The sequence below is a fragment of the Tachyglossus aculeatus genome, unplaced genomic scaffold (assembly GCF_015852505.1).
Source record: "Tachyglossus aculeatus isolate mTacAcu1 unplaced genomic scaffold, mTacAcu1.pri scaffold_87_arrow_ctg1, whole genome shotgun sequence".
Classification (NCBI taxonomy): domain Eukaryota; kingdom Metazoa; phylum Chordata; class Mammalia; order Monotremata; family Tachyglossidae; genus Tachyglossus; species Tachyglossus aculeatus.
The window spans coordinates 1943897-1959709 of record NW_024045095.1 but is presented as its reverse complement, the minus strand read 5'-3'; the positions used below and the strand labels follow the sequence as shown (position 1 = coordinate 1959709).

The following is a 15813-nucleotide window of genomic DNA, read 5'->3' as shown; positions in this document are numbered from 1 at the left end:
GGAAAGCCATTTAATTTCTCTGCCTCAGCTACCACCCCTGTAAAATGGGGATTAAGACTGTGAGCCCCACGTGGGACAACCTGATTACCTTGTATCCACCCCATCCCTGAAAACAGTGCTTGGTGCAAAGTAAGTACTTAACAAGTACAATAATTATAGAGAAGCAGCATGGCTTAGTGGAAAGAGTGCAGGCTTGGAGGTCAGAGGTCATAAATTCTAATCTCGGATTTGCCATTTATCAGTTGGGTGACTTTGGACAATTCACTTTACTTCTCTGGGCTTCAGTGACCTCATCTGTAAAATGGGGATGAAGACTGGGAGCCCCATGTAGGACAAACTGATCACCTTGTAACCTCCCCAGCGCTTAGAGCAGTGCTTTGCACATAGTAAGCGCTTAACAAATACCATCAATATTATTTGCATTATTCTCTGTTCCTCAGTTCCCTCATCTGTAAAATGGGGATGAAGACTGTGAGCGCCACGTGGGACAAACTGATTACCTTGTATCTACCCCAGTGCTTAGAACAAAGCTTGGCACATATTAAGAGTTTAAGAAATACCATCATTATTATTATTATAATGGTCAGTGTATATCTCCATCCTCTTCTAAAAACTCCAAGAGATTAGTGTGGGAAAATATTTAGTTGTCCCTTATGCTCCTCCATAAAGCAGCATGGCCTAATGGATAGAGCAATGGCCCAGGTTCTAATCCCGGCTCTGCCACTCATCTGCTGTGCGACCTAGGGCAAGTCCCTTCACTTCTCTGAGCCTCAGTGACCTCGTCTGTTAAGTAGAGATTAAGAATGTGAGTCCCCTGTGGGACAGGGACTGTGTACAACCCGATTTGCTTGTATCCACCCCAGTGCTTAGTTCAGTGCCTGGCATATAGCCTTAACAAGTACAACAGTTAGTAGCAGTATTATTCTATAGGCCTCAGTTACCTCATCTGTAAAATGGGGATTGAGACTGTGAGCCCCAAGTGGGACAGAGCCTGTGTCCAAGCCGATGTGTTTGTATCCACCCTGGCGCTCAATACTGTGCCTGGCACATAGTAAGCTCTTAAAAACTACCATCATCACTATTAACATTATTATTATTATATTACTCAAGGTGGTGGTGACAGAGAAACTCACCCCTCATTGGCTAGAGAAGCAGAGAAACAGTGCTGCTTAGTAGATAGAGCCCGGGCCTGGGAGTCAGAAGGATGTGGGTTCTAATCCTAGCTCTGACACATGTCCGCTGTGTAACTCTGTCCAAGTCACTTCACTTCTCTGGGCCTCAATTCCCTATCTGTAAAATGGGGATTAAAAACGTGAGCCCCATGTGGCACAGGGACCGCGTCCAACCTGATAAACCTGTACCTATACCGGAATTTAGAACAGCGCTAGGCACCCAGTAAGCTCTCAACGAGTGCCATAATAATAATAATAGCTATTATTATCAGTATCGGCACTTCAGGGAGAAGATCTTCCGGATGCCTGCCTGGATTTCTGTGTTGCAGAGGCTGTAGACAGTGGGGTATAGGGTCTCCGTGAACAGTGGATACAGGGCCTCCAGCACCTTGTCCCTGTCAAAGAAGTAGGAGGAGGTGGGCCGGATGTAGGTGTAGATGATGGGGGAGTAGTAGAGGGAGACCACGAAGAGATGGGAGGAGCAGATGGAGAAAGCCTTCCTCTTGCCCTTGGCCATCCAGTTGTGAATGATGTCCGGCAGTGAAGCCGTAGGAGAGGCAGGTCAGCAGGAAGTCTCTCCATGGCCAGAACGATGTCGCCCATGAAGACCATCATCTCGTTGGCCGGGACGGGGCTGCAGGAGAAGACCAGCAGGGCGGGGATCTAGCAGAAGTGGTCGACGGCGTCCGGACTGCAGAATATCAGTAAGAGGATAAGGCCTGTGTGCTTCCAGGCGTTGGTGACAGCGATGAGGAGGACGGCGGAGAGGAGGGCATAGCACGTCTGCTGGCTCATGATGGCAGCGTAGGAGAGGAGGAAGCAGATGTACACGTAGCGGTCGTAGGCCATGGCAGTGAAGAGGAACATCTCGGCCCCCAGGGACCAGGTGAAGAAGAAGATGGTCTTGGAGATAGTCTTCCGTGGCCTCAGCGAGGTCTCCAGAATCTTGGGAACGATGGAGGAGGTGCACACGACGTCCACCAGGGTCACCAGCAGGACGTATATGGGCATGTGCAGGTCCGCTCTGAGAGAGACCTTGGCCACGATGAGACCGTTGCCCAGCATGGCGACCAGGTAGACGCACAGGAAGAAGGTGAAGAAGAGGGACTGCATCTCGAGGCGGTTCGACAGGCCCAGGATGACGAACTTGGACACGGTGCTGTGGTTCCTCGGACTTGACGGGGGGGACCGGGAGAGGGCCGGTGAAGGGAAGAGGGAGAGCTGGCCGTGGAATAAAGCAGAGGAGTTGGTGGGGGAGGTAGGTGGGAGAGCTGGTGGGAAAGGGTCGGTAGAGGAGGTGAAAGGGAGAGATGATGGAGAAGGGGAGAGCAAGAGGGAAGAAGGAGGCCAAACTGGTGGGGAAGGGGAGAAGGAGAGCTGGTGGTGCAGATCAAAGGAAGAGCTGTTGGGTGCTTCTTCGGTCTTCTCTTTCGTCCCTGACTTTGGGAACCTCCCCTAGACGATGTTCACTTGGGAGTAGTGAGGAAGCCAGAGAAACTGAGGAAACATTAGAAATAGTTTACTATTACCATTACTAGCACTGCTACTACTAATAATAATGGTAGTTGCTAAGCGCTTACTATGTGCCAATCACTGCTGTAAGCGCTGGGGTAGTTAAAAAGGAATCATGTTGGCTCACGTGGGGCTCACAGTCTTAATCCCCTTTTCAGACATTAGAGAACTGAGGTACAGAGAAGTAAAGTGGCTTGCCCAAGATCATATAGCAGGCAAGTGGCGGAGCCGGATTAGAACCCACGAACTCTTACTCCCAAACCCAGGGTCTTGACACTAAGCCGTCTTCTTGTTCTTGTACTTGTTCTTGTTCTTGTTCTTGTTCTTGTTCATCATCATCATCATCATCATCATCTTCTTCTTCTTCTTCTTCTTCTTCTTCTTCTCCTCCTCCTCCTCCTCCTCCTCCTCCTCCTCCTCCTCCTTATTTATTGAGGGCTTACTTGTGTGCAGAGCGCTTTACTAAGCGTTTGGAAAGTGCAGTTATGCAATAGAGACAATCCCTGCCCATCCCTGACGATCCCTAGGTTTACAGTCTAGAAGGGGCGGGGGCGGGGGGGGAGGGACAGACATCAAAACAAGTAAACAGGCATCAGTAGCATCAATAGAAATAAATATAATTATAGATCTATACACATCAAAACAAGTAAACAGTCATTAATGCAAATAAATAGATTATATATATATATATATATATATATATATATATATATATATATATATATATATATATATATGTACACAAGCGCTGTGGGGTGGGAGGGGTAGAGCAAAGGGAGCGAGATGGGGCGATGGGGAGGGGGGTAGGCTGAGGGAAAAGGGGGCCAGGTATTCTACCTTTATTGTACCCTCCCAAGCGCTTAGTACGGCCTAGCGGCAAGGTCCCAGGCTTGGGAGTCAGAGGTGGTGGGTTCTAATCCCGACTCTGCCATTTGCTTGCTGTGTGACCTACGACAAGTCACTTCACTTCTCTGTGCCTCAGTTACTTCATCTGTAAAGTGCTACTGATGTTATTGATGCCTGTTAACTTTGTTTTGTTTCGTTGCCTGCCTCCCACTTCTAGACTGAGTCCATTGTTGGGTAGGGATTATCTCTATTTGTTGCCGAATTGTACTTTCCAAGCGCTTAGTACAGTGTCCTGCACACGGTAAGTGTTCAATAAATACGATTGAATGAATGAATTAATTAATAAAATGTAGATTGAGACTGTGAGCCCCATGTGGGACAGGGACTGTGTTCAACCTGATTGCCTTGTATCTACCCCAGACATTAGAACAGTGCTTGGCACATAGTAAGTGCTAAACAAATACCATAAATAGCAGTAGTAGTAGCACAATCCTCTGTATGCGGAGGTACTCAATAATTCCATTGATTACTTGACCTTGGGTCTTGTTTCTGTTCACTCTCCCAAACATTTAGTGCAGTTAAGCACTCAAAAGGCAATCAATAAACACTATTGGTCATTGATTGATTGATTGATGGATGGACTGAGCGATCCCAAGAAGCCCTATCCACGAGAAGTAGGGCACGGGTGAAGCCTACCAAGGCTATAGCATTGAGCTCATTGTTGGTTTCATGTAAATTTTGCCTGCTCCAGTGAGAATAATAATTATGGTATTTGTTAAGTGTATACTATGTTACAAGCACTGTTCTAAGCGCTGGAAGCAGCGTGGCCTAATGGATAGAGTACAGGCTTGGGAGTCAGAAGGACCTGGGTTCTAATACCAGCTCTGCCACTTGTCTGCTGTGTGAGATCTTCTAGACTGTAAGCTTATTGTGAGTGGGAAATATATCTGCCAAGTCTATTATACTCTACTCTCCCAAGTGCTTAGCACAGTGCTCTGCACACAGGAAGTGCTCAATAAATGTGATGTATTGATTGGAATATCTGAAGAGGCAAGTCAACGTGTACAAAAACACCAAAGGAGGTTGTGATTTCCAAAGTGCTGAGGAAGCTTATTTTTATTAATAACTTAATAAATAAGTTTCATTATTAATAAGAGTTAATAATAAATAATCTCATAACAATAATAATAGTGGTGGTATTTGTTAAGTGCTTACTCTGTGCCAATCACTTTACTACACATTGAGAGAAATATAAGACAATCAAGCTGGGCATAGTTCCTGTTTGACATAGGGCTCACAGTCTAAGTAGGAGGGAGAATCCTTCAATTAATCAATCGTATTTAATGAGCGCTTTCTGTGTGCAGAACACTGTACTAGGCGCTTGGTAGAGTTCGATATAACAATTGATAGACACATTCCCCGCTCACAATGAGTTTACAGTTTAGAGGGGAGAACAGGTATTGAATCCCCATTTTACATATAAGGAGAATGAGGTCCTGAGCAGTGAAGAGACTTGCCCAAGATCAAGGAGCAGAAAGATCTGGGATTGGAACCCAGAGCCCAGTACTAAGAGCTTTGCTTCCTGTTGAACTTTCTCAAGCGCTTAATACAGTGCATTGTCCACAATGGGCACTTAATAAATACGTTTAATACCATAGAAGAGAACTGGATTCAGTGAATTCAATTTCAAAGCCTTCCTAAAAATCCCATCTGCTCCAGGAAGACTTCTCATATTAATTCCCAACTTTTCCTTCCAACACATCTTTTGCACTTTTATACTTTTTCCCATTCGTTAGCACATATGCCAATGCTATTTTTATAACGATGTTATTTATGGGCCCAGCCCTGTGCTATAAGTGCTGAGATTGGTACAAGATAAACTAATTGGACACAGTCCCTGGACTCATAGTCTAAGAGGAAGGGAAAACGGGTATTGCATCCCTATTTTACCAATGAGGAAACTGAGGCACAGATAAGTTAAGGGACTTTCCAAAATCCACACGGCCAAAAATAGCAGAGCCAGTTCTCGATCAAACATATCATGTCTTTCTGTTCTGGACTAGGCTCGGATTTGTAAAGTCACATATGACAGTATAACAAAGGATAATCAATCAGTCAATCAATCAATCAATGGAATTTATTGAGTGCTTACTGTATGTAGAGCACTGGACTAAACATTTGGGAGAGTTCAGCATAACAGAGTTGTTCGTCACTGTTAAGCACTTACTATGTACCAGGCACTGTACTAAGCACTGGGGAAGATACAGGCTAATCAGGTTGGGCCCACTCATAATCTCCATTTTACAGATGAGGGGACTGGGGCACAGAGATATGACTTGCCCAAGGTCATAAAATAGGCAAGAGGAGGAGGTGGAATTAGAACCTAGCTCCTTCCGACTCCCAGGCCCGGGCTGTAGCTACAAGGCCACGATGCTTCTCATGCTCCTCCTCCACCTCTCAGTCGAGGTGTGAGCTGGGGGGGACCTCCTCTAGGAGAAAATAAAATTTATCCTGCTCTACCGGGGGTGCCGACAGGGTCCACCGATCGGAGGAATTTGGAGGGGCAGGCAGGAAGCGGGCCCGAGAAGGAATCAGTATAAAGTCCGGCATTCTTTCACTTCTGCTTTTCATTTCCCCACCTCTACCGCCTCAATGCGTGAGAACAAGACCTCTGTGTGACTTGATTTCCCTCTCGGGAGCGAGACTAAACTTTTCCAGCAGCTGCCGTCTCCTTTTTTCATTTCCCTCAGCTCCGGGTGGCCCCTGCTGATGGCTCCACCGAGCTGGTAGGCCACTGAGACCTCATTGGGAAGTCCACCCGCTGGAATGATGAGACTGCCAACTGCCTAATCGCCTCCCTTGCGTCTTATTAATAACTTTCTGAAACGATCCACGCGTTGCAGTTTTAACGAGTCCCCAAGAGCCTCCCTGCAATAGGCAACGCTTGATTGCTAATTTCCACTGAGCTCGTTTTAGCCTGGGGAGAGCCAAGTGTCAGAGCAGCAGAGATGCTTCTGGTGGCTCTTGGGTTGCTCGGATGGGGGGAGGGGAGAAGGGTCCCCGGGAGGGCCGAGGTGGGGGCGGCAGACACTGACACCCTCCCCCACGGTCTCTGCTCTGTCCTGGAGTGACCCCGTGCACAGTCCCAGCAGAGAGGAGGCCATGGATGAAGTTGGCTGGGAAAATCAGCCGGCTTCACTCTTGTTTGGAGCAAACTCTTCCCGGCTTTCAGCTCCCAGATAAAGGCCCTTCGGACAGTTTTTCTTGGCTGACGACTTGGATTCTCTTCTAGGCCTCGGGGTTCCGTTAAAATGAGGTGGATGAGGTTATTGAAAGCACACACATATGCACACGTATACATACACTGACATGTATATTCATACGTGTATAGTCCCATACTTATACACACACAGAGAAACACGCTCACACACATACATCGTGTACATATGTGGTGTACATATATGCGTATGCATGTATGCAGCCATACATGTGTGCAAATAATAATAATGATAGTAATAATAATAATAATAATAATAATAATAATAACATCTGTTAAGCGCTTACTCTGTGCCAAGAATTGTTCTAAGCACTAGGGTAGATACCAGGTAATCAGGTTGTCCCACGTGGGGCTCAGAGTCTTCATCCCCATTCTACAGATCAGGTACTTGAGGCACAGAGAAGTGAAGTGACGTATACACACATCCACATTCATATACATTATTTACAGTATATATGCATTATATACATGATGTGGATAGATCTATGATTCCATTTATTTCTATTGATGCTATTGATGTCTGTTTACTTGTTTTGATGTCTGTCACTCCCCTTTTAGACTGTGAGCCTGTTGTTGGGTAGGGATTGTCTCTATTTGTTGCCTAATTTCTCTCCCCTGAGCGCTTAGAACAGTGCTGTCCACACAGTAAGTGCTCAATAAATACGATTGATCGAAATATAATTGAATGTAATATGAATGATTGAATTTGTGCATATATACATGTGCACAGATATATAAGCATACATGTGCATATGTGCAAACATATACCCACACGTATACGGGCAAGCATGTATGTGCATATGTACCTATATATGCATGTACATTCACAAAGGCACGTGACTACACTCACACATATACATGAACACATATGCACACGTTTAAGCACATACCTGTGCGGGGGAAGCATCCCTGGCTTAGTGGCAAGAGCCCGAACATGGGAATCAGAGGTCATAGGTTCTAATCCCAGCTCTGCCACTTGCCATCTGTGTGACCTTGTGCAAGTCACTTCAATTCTCTGTGCCTCAGTTTCCTCATCTGTAAAATGTAGATGAAGACTGTGAGCCCCACGTGGGACAACCTGATTACGTTTTTTCACTCCGCCCCCCCCCCCCCCCCCGTGCTTAGAAAAGTGCTCGGCACATAATAAGTGCTTAACATATACCACCATTATTATCATTATTACCTACACTCTCACACATACATATGCATATATGCATGTATATACGTACACAAGGGTGGCCATTCTCCAAAATTCTATACAGGACAAGTTCGTTTTCCAGGTGGGTTTTCCCCTGTCCAATCAATCAATTGGCAACGTTTACCCAGGTCTGTCCTATACTAAGAATACAACACTAAGTACTAAGCACTGAGAAGAGTTGAAGAGAAGTAAGAGACACATTTCCTTGCCCTCAGGGAGCTTACAATTTAATGGGGGGGAGAGATCAAAAGTATTTAAAAGAATGAAAGCAGAAGGAAAAAATGAGAATTTAACAGGAAATGTGTTGGAATTGAATAGTTGAATGCAAAATTGAAAGTGTGAGTACATATAAAGAAAAATATAGCAATTAATAAACATATACATACAAATGTATCAATCAATTGATAGTATTGATTGAGTTTGTTCTCTGTAAAGAGCACTGTAACTAAAGGCTTGGGAGAGTATGTCTCCCCCTCGAGACTGTTAAATGTACTCTGGACCCTATGTGGGACTTGGACTGTTCCAATATGATTAATTTATGTCTACCCCAGCGCTGTGTACAGTGCCTGGCACCTAGGAAGCCCTCAGCAAATATAATTTAGGAAAAAAAACATGGAATCAGTATTTCAACTTTCCCTAAGTATGGTAAATATTCCCCACAATCCTCCAGGGAAATAAACTCTCTGTGATAGCCATTTTTATGCTATCTGGAGCTACCACAATACACAATCGATCACTTGATGGCATTTATTTAGCACCTACTGCTAACCCTAAACCAAGGACTTTATTATTATTATTATCATTATGGTATTAGTACTAAACAGAGGGGTAGATACAACTAAATCTAGAAGCATGGCTCAGTGGAAAGAGTTGGAGTCAGAGGTCATGGGTTTAAATCCCGGCTCCACCACTTGTCAGCTGTGTGACTTTGGGCAAGTCACTTAACTTCTCTGGGCCTCAGTGACCTCATCTGTAAAATGGGGATTAGAACTGTGAGCCCCCCGTGGGGCAACCCGATCACCTTGTAACTTCCCCAGCACTTAGAACAGTGCTTTGCACATAGTAAGTGTTCAATAAATGCCATTATTATTAAATCAGGTCGGACACATTCCCTGTCCCACACTGGCCTCACAGTCTATTTCATTTTCTACTTATTTTATGGTATTTGTTAAACAACTACCACGTGCCAGGCACTGTACTAAACTCTGGGTCAGATGCAAGATAATCGGATAGGAAACAGTCCGTGTCCCACATGGAACTCACAGTCATAATCCCCATTATACAGACAAGTTAACTGAGGCATAGAGGAGTTAACTGACTTCTCTGTCTAGACGAGAGAGAGAACAGGGATGGAATCCCCATTTTAAAAGGAGGAGACTGAGGCAGAGAAAAGTGAAGCGACTTGCCCGAGGTCACGCAGCCAACAAGGGGAGGAGCCGGAATTAGAACCCAGGTCCTCTGACTCCCAGACCCATGCTCTTTCCACTAGACGGTGCTGCTTCAAATTCCTGAAGGACATACGAAAATAGCGCTCAGTACAATGTTCTGCAGAGAAAGATCTCAGGAAATACGATTGAATGCATAATAAGTCATACGCTTCCTTCCCTCGAGGAGTTTACAGTATAATGGAGATCCATGCCTTCAGTCTGTCACTGACAGTTATTGAGCACCTATTCAGTGTTAGATACGGTACTAAATTCTTGGAAGAGTACAACACACTTGTCCCACGCCCTCAAGAAGTTTACAGGCCAAAAGCGATAGCGTGCAATCAGTTTTGTTCTTTATAGTCTATCACAGACTTAATGAGTGGTGGACACTGTATTAAGTTCTGGCGAGGGTACATAAAAGAATAGCAAAACACATAATAATAATGATAATAATAATATTTGTTAAGTGCTCACTATATGCCAAGCACTGCTCCTTCCAAGCGCCGGGGTAGATACAAGGTACAAAGACTGGCGTTCACCTCTGCCTTTCGAACTACCAGTCACTTCCTCCCCAGCGGCAGGGCCTGAGGCCAAGGGCCAGAGCTCGGAAGGCGCAGGCGGCGCTTATTTAGAACGTTGCCCGATTGAGATTGAGAATAATTTTGGTAGTTTTTATGAACTTGCTACCATTCCCTGTGAAGTGTAGTGCAGAGAATATAGAGACCCCTACCTCGGTCCAAATCGGACGTCTTTCAACCCATTCGCTCTCGGGAGACCTTACCACACAACCAACCGCCAAAGCACTGAGGAGCCTCACCGTGTACTGAAGGCCGCCCCCTTAAATTGGGAGGGGTTTTGAAACATCATTTCATTGCCATCACCACGCTCCCCGCTGGTCCAGGCAGCTGCCCTTGGCCCTCCCCAAGATTGTTAATTGTTAATTGTTAACTGCTCTCTGTGATGTCATCGTCTGCTTACTTTATTTTATTTTATTATTCCCATCGAATGTTAATTGCTAAAGTCTCGGTGATGTCATCAACTGCTTATTTAACTGCCATCGCATGTTAATTGTTAACTGCTATCTGCTATGTCATCATCTGCTTATATTTTGCCATCACAAAGTAGAGAAGCAGCGTGGCTCAGTGGAAAGAGCACGGGCTTTGGGGTCAGTGGTCATAGGTTCAAATCCCGGCTCTGCCAATATTCAGTTGTGTGACTTTGGACAAGTCAGTTAATTTCTCTGTGCCTCAGTTACCTCAACTGTAAAATGGGGATGAAGACTGTGAGGCCCCCGTGGGACAACTTGATAACCTTGTATCCCCCCCAGGGCTTAGAACAGTGCTTTGCACATTGTAAGCGCTTAATAAATGCCATCATCATTATTATTACCTGTTATCTGCTCCCTGTGATGTCAACATCTGCTTATTTTATTATTGCCAAAACATGTTAATTATTAACTACCCTCTGTGATGTCATCACCTACTTAGATCATTGCTACTGTGTTATTGCTTCTGCATTTCAACTGTTAGCCTCCCGATGTGGTGTCATTTACCTTGCTGACCTCACCATGAACTATCAATTCCCCTGTTCCCAACTGCCATTCCCATTCCTCACCTCACCCTTCCGCTATTTCATTCATTCATTCTATGGCATTTATTGAGCGCTTACTTTGTGCAGAGCACTGTAATAAGCGCTTGGGAAGTACAAGTTGGCAACATATAGAGACGGTCCCTACCCAACAGTGGGCTCACAGTCTAAAAGGGGGAGACAGAGAACAAAACAAAACATATTAAGAAAATAAAATAAATAGAATAAATACGTACAAATAAAATAAATAAATAGAGTAATAAATACGTACAAACATATATACATATATACAGGTGCTGTGGGGAGGGGAAGGAGGTCAGGCGGGGGGAATGGGGAGGGGGAGAGGAAGGAGGGGACTCAGTCTGGGAAGTCCTCCTGGAGGCGGTGAGCTCTCAGTAGGGCTTTGAAGGGAGGAAGAGAGCTAGCTTGGCGGACGTGAGGAGGGAGGGCATTCCAGGCCAGGGGGATGACGTGGGCCGGGGGCCGACGGCGGGATAGGCGAGAACGAGGTACGGTGAGGGGATTAGCGGCGGAAGAGTGGAGGGTGCGGGCTGGGCTGCAGAAGGAGAGAAGGGAGGTGAGGTAGGAGGGGGTGAGGTGATGGAGAGCCTTGAAGCCGAGGGTGAGGAGTTTTTGCCTCTCCCACCCAGCTCTTTCCCTCCATTTCCCCCACCTCGACCCCTTCCCCTTGCACCCTCCCCAGGATCCCTCTGTACCAGCGCCAACCATCAACACCTCCCTCCTAGCCCTCTCCCTCCCTTCCTCCCCGGCCCCACCCCATCCCAGTTCTCCTTTATCATCACCACCCCTCTTCCCCGTCTCCCTGCCCAGGCCCCCGCCCTCCTCACCCCTCGCAACCTTCCCCCTCCCTCCCCTCCCTCCACAGCTGCTGCCAATTGCTGCCCATGGAACACCCGCTACGTTATAGATAAGCTCCCTTTCATCCTTGACCTGTTCCTGTCCCGCTCTTTCCTCCTCCTCGCCTTTACCGAACCTGGAGTCACCCCGATGACACGGTCTCTTCTGCTGCTCTCTCCAGCGGAGTCCTCCTCTTCTCCTACTCCCTCAGACTCACCGAGAAAGGAGGAGGTGTCGGCTTCCTTCTCGGACCCCAACGTCGCTTTCGCACTATCCCTCCTCCCCCTTCCCTTTCCTTCCCGTCCTTTGAAGCCCATATTATTCGCCTCTACCACTCCCTTCAGATTCTTGTAGCCGTCGTCTACAGCCCCCCGGCCCCACCTCCAACTTCTTTAACGATTTTGACCCTTTCCTCACCTTCCTTCTCTCCTTTTCCATGCCCACTCTGATTCTTGGAGACTTTAGCATCCACATGGATATCACTAGTGACTCCTCTGCTGCCCGTCTTCTATCTCCCCTTGACGTTGCCAACCTCCTGCTCCACTCCACCTTTCCCACTCACCAACCTGGTCACACCCTCGACCTCATCATCTCCTTCGGCTGTACTATCTTCACCTTCAACAACTCTGAAATCCCTCTCTGTGATCATAACCTTCTCACCTGCCTCCTCACTCACACTCCTCTCCCCTGCAAATCTATATTACTACCTCACAGAGACCTCCGCTCTCTCGACCCCATCCATCTTTCTCAGCACATCACACCACACCTCACCACGCTTTCCCCTTTACCCAATCTTGATGATCAGATTACTGCTCTCAACTCTACCCTCTCTACTCAGCTCGGCTCCCTTGCTCCCGTTTCCCTTCGCCACTTTCGTACCACTAACCCACATCCCTAGATCACTGCCACTGTTCGCCTCCATCGCTCTAATGCTCGAGCTGCTGAACGCTGCTGGCGTAAGTCTCAACACCAAGCCAACCTCGTTCACTTCAGGTTTATCCTTTCCTGCCTTAACTCTGCCCTCTCCTCCTCCAGACAAACTATTTCTCCTCCCTTATTGACACCCATGCCCATTATCCCAGTCAGCTCTTCCATACATTTAACTCCCTTCTCAGGCCCCCTGATCCTCTCCCTCCTCCTTCCCTCACCCCCAACGACCTGGCCTCCTACTTCATTAGTAAAATTAACTCCATCAGGTCTGAACTCTCCAAAGTCACTCCTCCCCCTTCTCCAACCCCCTGGCTCTCAAACCTCTCCGCTTCTCTCCCATCCTTCCCAGCAGTATCCTCAGATGAGATCTCCTCCATCCTCTCAGTTGCTACTCCGGCCACCTGCACTTCTGACCCCATTCCCTCTCATCTTATAATATCTCTCGCCCCGTCCCTCCTCCCCTCCTTAACTTCCATTTTCAACCGCTCATTCACCACTGGTTCCTTCCCCTCTGCCTTCAAACATGCCCACGTCTCCCCCATCCTAAAAAAAACCTCTCTTGACCCCACCTCCTCTTCTAGTTATCTCCCTATCTCCCTCCTACCATTCCTTTCCAAACTCCTTAAATTAGTCGTCTACACCCGCTGCCTCGGAATCCTCAACGCCAAATTTCTCCTAGACCCCCTCCAATCTGACTTCTGTCCCCTACATTGCACCGAAAATGCCCTCTCAGAGGTCACCAATGACCTCCTGCTTGCCAGGCCCAACGTCACCTACTCTATCCTAATCCTTCACTATCTCTCAGCTGCCTTCGACACGGTCGACCACCCACTTCTCCTCAACACGCTATCCACCCTTGGCTTCACAGACTCTGTCCTCTCCTGGTTCTCCTCTTATCTCTCCGGCCGTTCATTCTCAGTCTCTTTTGCGGCCTCCCACTCTCCCTCCCATCCCCTTACTGTAGGGGTCCCCTTCTGTTCTCTATCTACACTCACTCCCTTGGTAAACTCATTCGCTCCCACAGCTTCAACTATCATCTCTATGCTGATGACACCCAAATCTACATCTCTGCCCCTGCTCTCTCTCCCTCCCTTCAGGCTTGTGTCTCCTCCTGCCTTCAGGACATCTCCATCTGGATGTATGCCCGCCATCTAAAACTCAGTGTGTCCAAGACTGAACTCCTTATCTTCCCTCCCAAACCCTGCCCTCTCCCTGACTTCCCCATCACTGTTGACGATACTACCATCCTTCCCGTCTCACAAGCCCGCAACCTTGGTTTCATCCCCGACTCTGCTCTCTCGTTCACCCCTCACATCCAATCCGTCACCAAACCTGCCGGTCTTACCTCCGCAACATCGCCAAGATCCGCCATTTCCTCTGCATCCAAACTGCTACCATACTGGTTTAATCTCTCATCCTATCCTGACTGGATTACTGCATCAACCTCCTCTCTGATCTCTCATCCTCCTGTCTCTCCCCACTTCAGTCTACATTTCACGCTGCTGCCCAGATCATCTTTGTGCAGAAACGCTCTGGCCATGTTACTCCCCTCCTCAAAAATCTGCAGTGGCTACCAATCAACCTACGCATCAGGCAAAAACTCCTCACCCTTGGCTTCAAGGCTCTCCATCACCTGGCTCCCTCCTACCTCACCTCCCTTTTTTCCTTCTACAGCCCAGCCCGCACCCTCCGCTCCTCTGCCGCTAGCCTCCTCACTGTGTCTCGTTCTCACCTGTCCCGCCGTCAACCCCCGGCCCACGTCCTCCTCGTGGCCTGGAATGCCCTCCCTCCGCACATCCGACAAGCTAGCTCTCCTCCTCCCTTCAAAGCCCTACTGAGAGCTCACCTTCTCCAGGAGGCCTTCCCAGACTGGACCCCCTCATTCCTCTCCAGCTCCTCATCCCCCCGGCCCTACATCGTTCCCATCCCCACAGCATCTGTATATATTTTAGTACAGATTTATTACAATATTAATTTTACTTGTACATATTTGCTATTCTATTTATTTGATTTTGTTAATATATTTTGTTTTGTTGTCTGTCACTCCCTTCTAGACTGTGAGCCCGCTGCTGGGTAGGGACCGTCTGTATATGTTGCCAACCTCTACTTCCAAAGCGCTTAGTATATTGCTCTGCACACAATAAGCGCTCAATAAATGCGATTGAATGAATGAATGAATGACTGAGCGAACCCTCATTAGTACCCTGCGCTGTGCATCGGATCCCCATGGAGCTCAGCCAAAGCATTGACCCCGCCAATCAGATCTTGCCGAGAGGCCTCTGTGGATGCTCGAAGCCCAAAGACATCTAGGAGTAGTAATACGATGTTCGCTCTGGACAGCCATCCCCTACGCCTACTGACGTACCACCCCTTTTATGCCCCACGGCCTGTCTCGAGGCCTTTGGGGGGCTCGCAGAAGGCTCGAGTAGCCGATATTCATCCAAGCAAAGAGCAGCTTTACGCAGCGCTACGGCAGCGCTGAGCCTCTCCCCACAACCCTAGGCCCTCAGCCCTTCCATCAAGAGCCGCAGTGGATTGATTCCCATTTGTGTCTGTCTCCACCCGGAGGCTGAAAGCTCGTTCCCTGAGAGTATGAAATACGTCTCTTTTATTGTTGGTTTGTACTCCTGCAAAAGCTGAGTACAGTGCTTGGTGCACAGAATGCACTTAACACGATTGCTCGAACGATCGATCAATCGACTGAGTCTAACACAACACCAAATTTCGCACTTGTGAGACGGGAAGAAAGTCGTACGATTTACGGTGATGCGAAAGGAAAGCAGCTGGATCTCTTGGCGAGAGTTCTACTTCTGGCTCTTGAATATGCCACCCTGTGGACAAGTCCCCTCTCTGTAAATGACTGACTGATTCAATTTTTGTTCTTTCCTTCTTTATCTATTCTTTATCTATTCTTTATCAATTCTTTATCTAGTTCGGTATATTAACATCTGTCTCCCCCTCTGTACTGTGAGTTCACTGTGGGCAGGGATTTTGTCTGTTTATTGT

General features: G+C 47.3%; 1 pseudogene; it reads right to left on the bottom strand.

Moving 5' to 3' along the window:
* Window positions 1-1440: 1440 nt before the first annotated feature.
* On the bottom strand, window positions 1441-6140 carry LOC119924195 (annotated as a pseudogene).
* Window positions 6141-15813: the final 9673 nt, after the last annotated feature.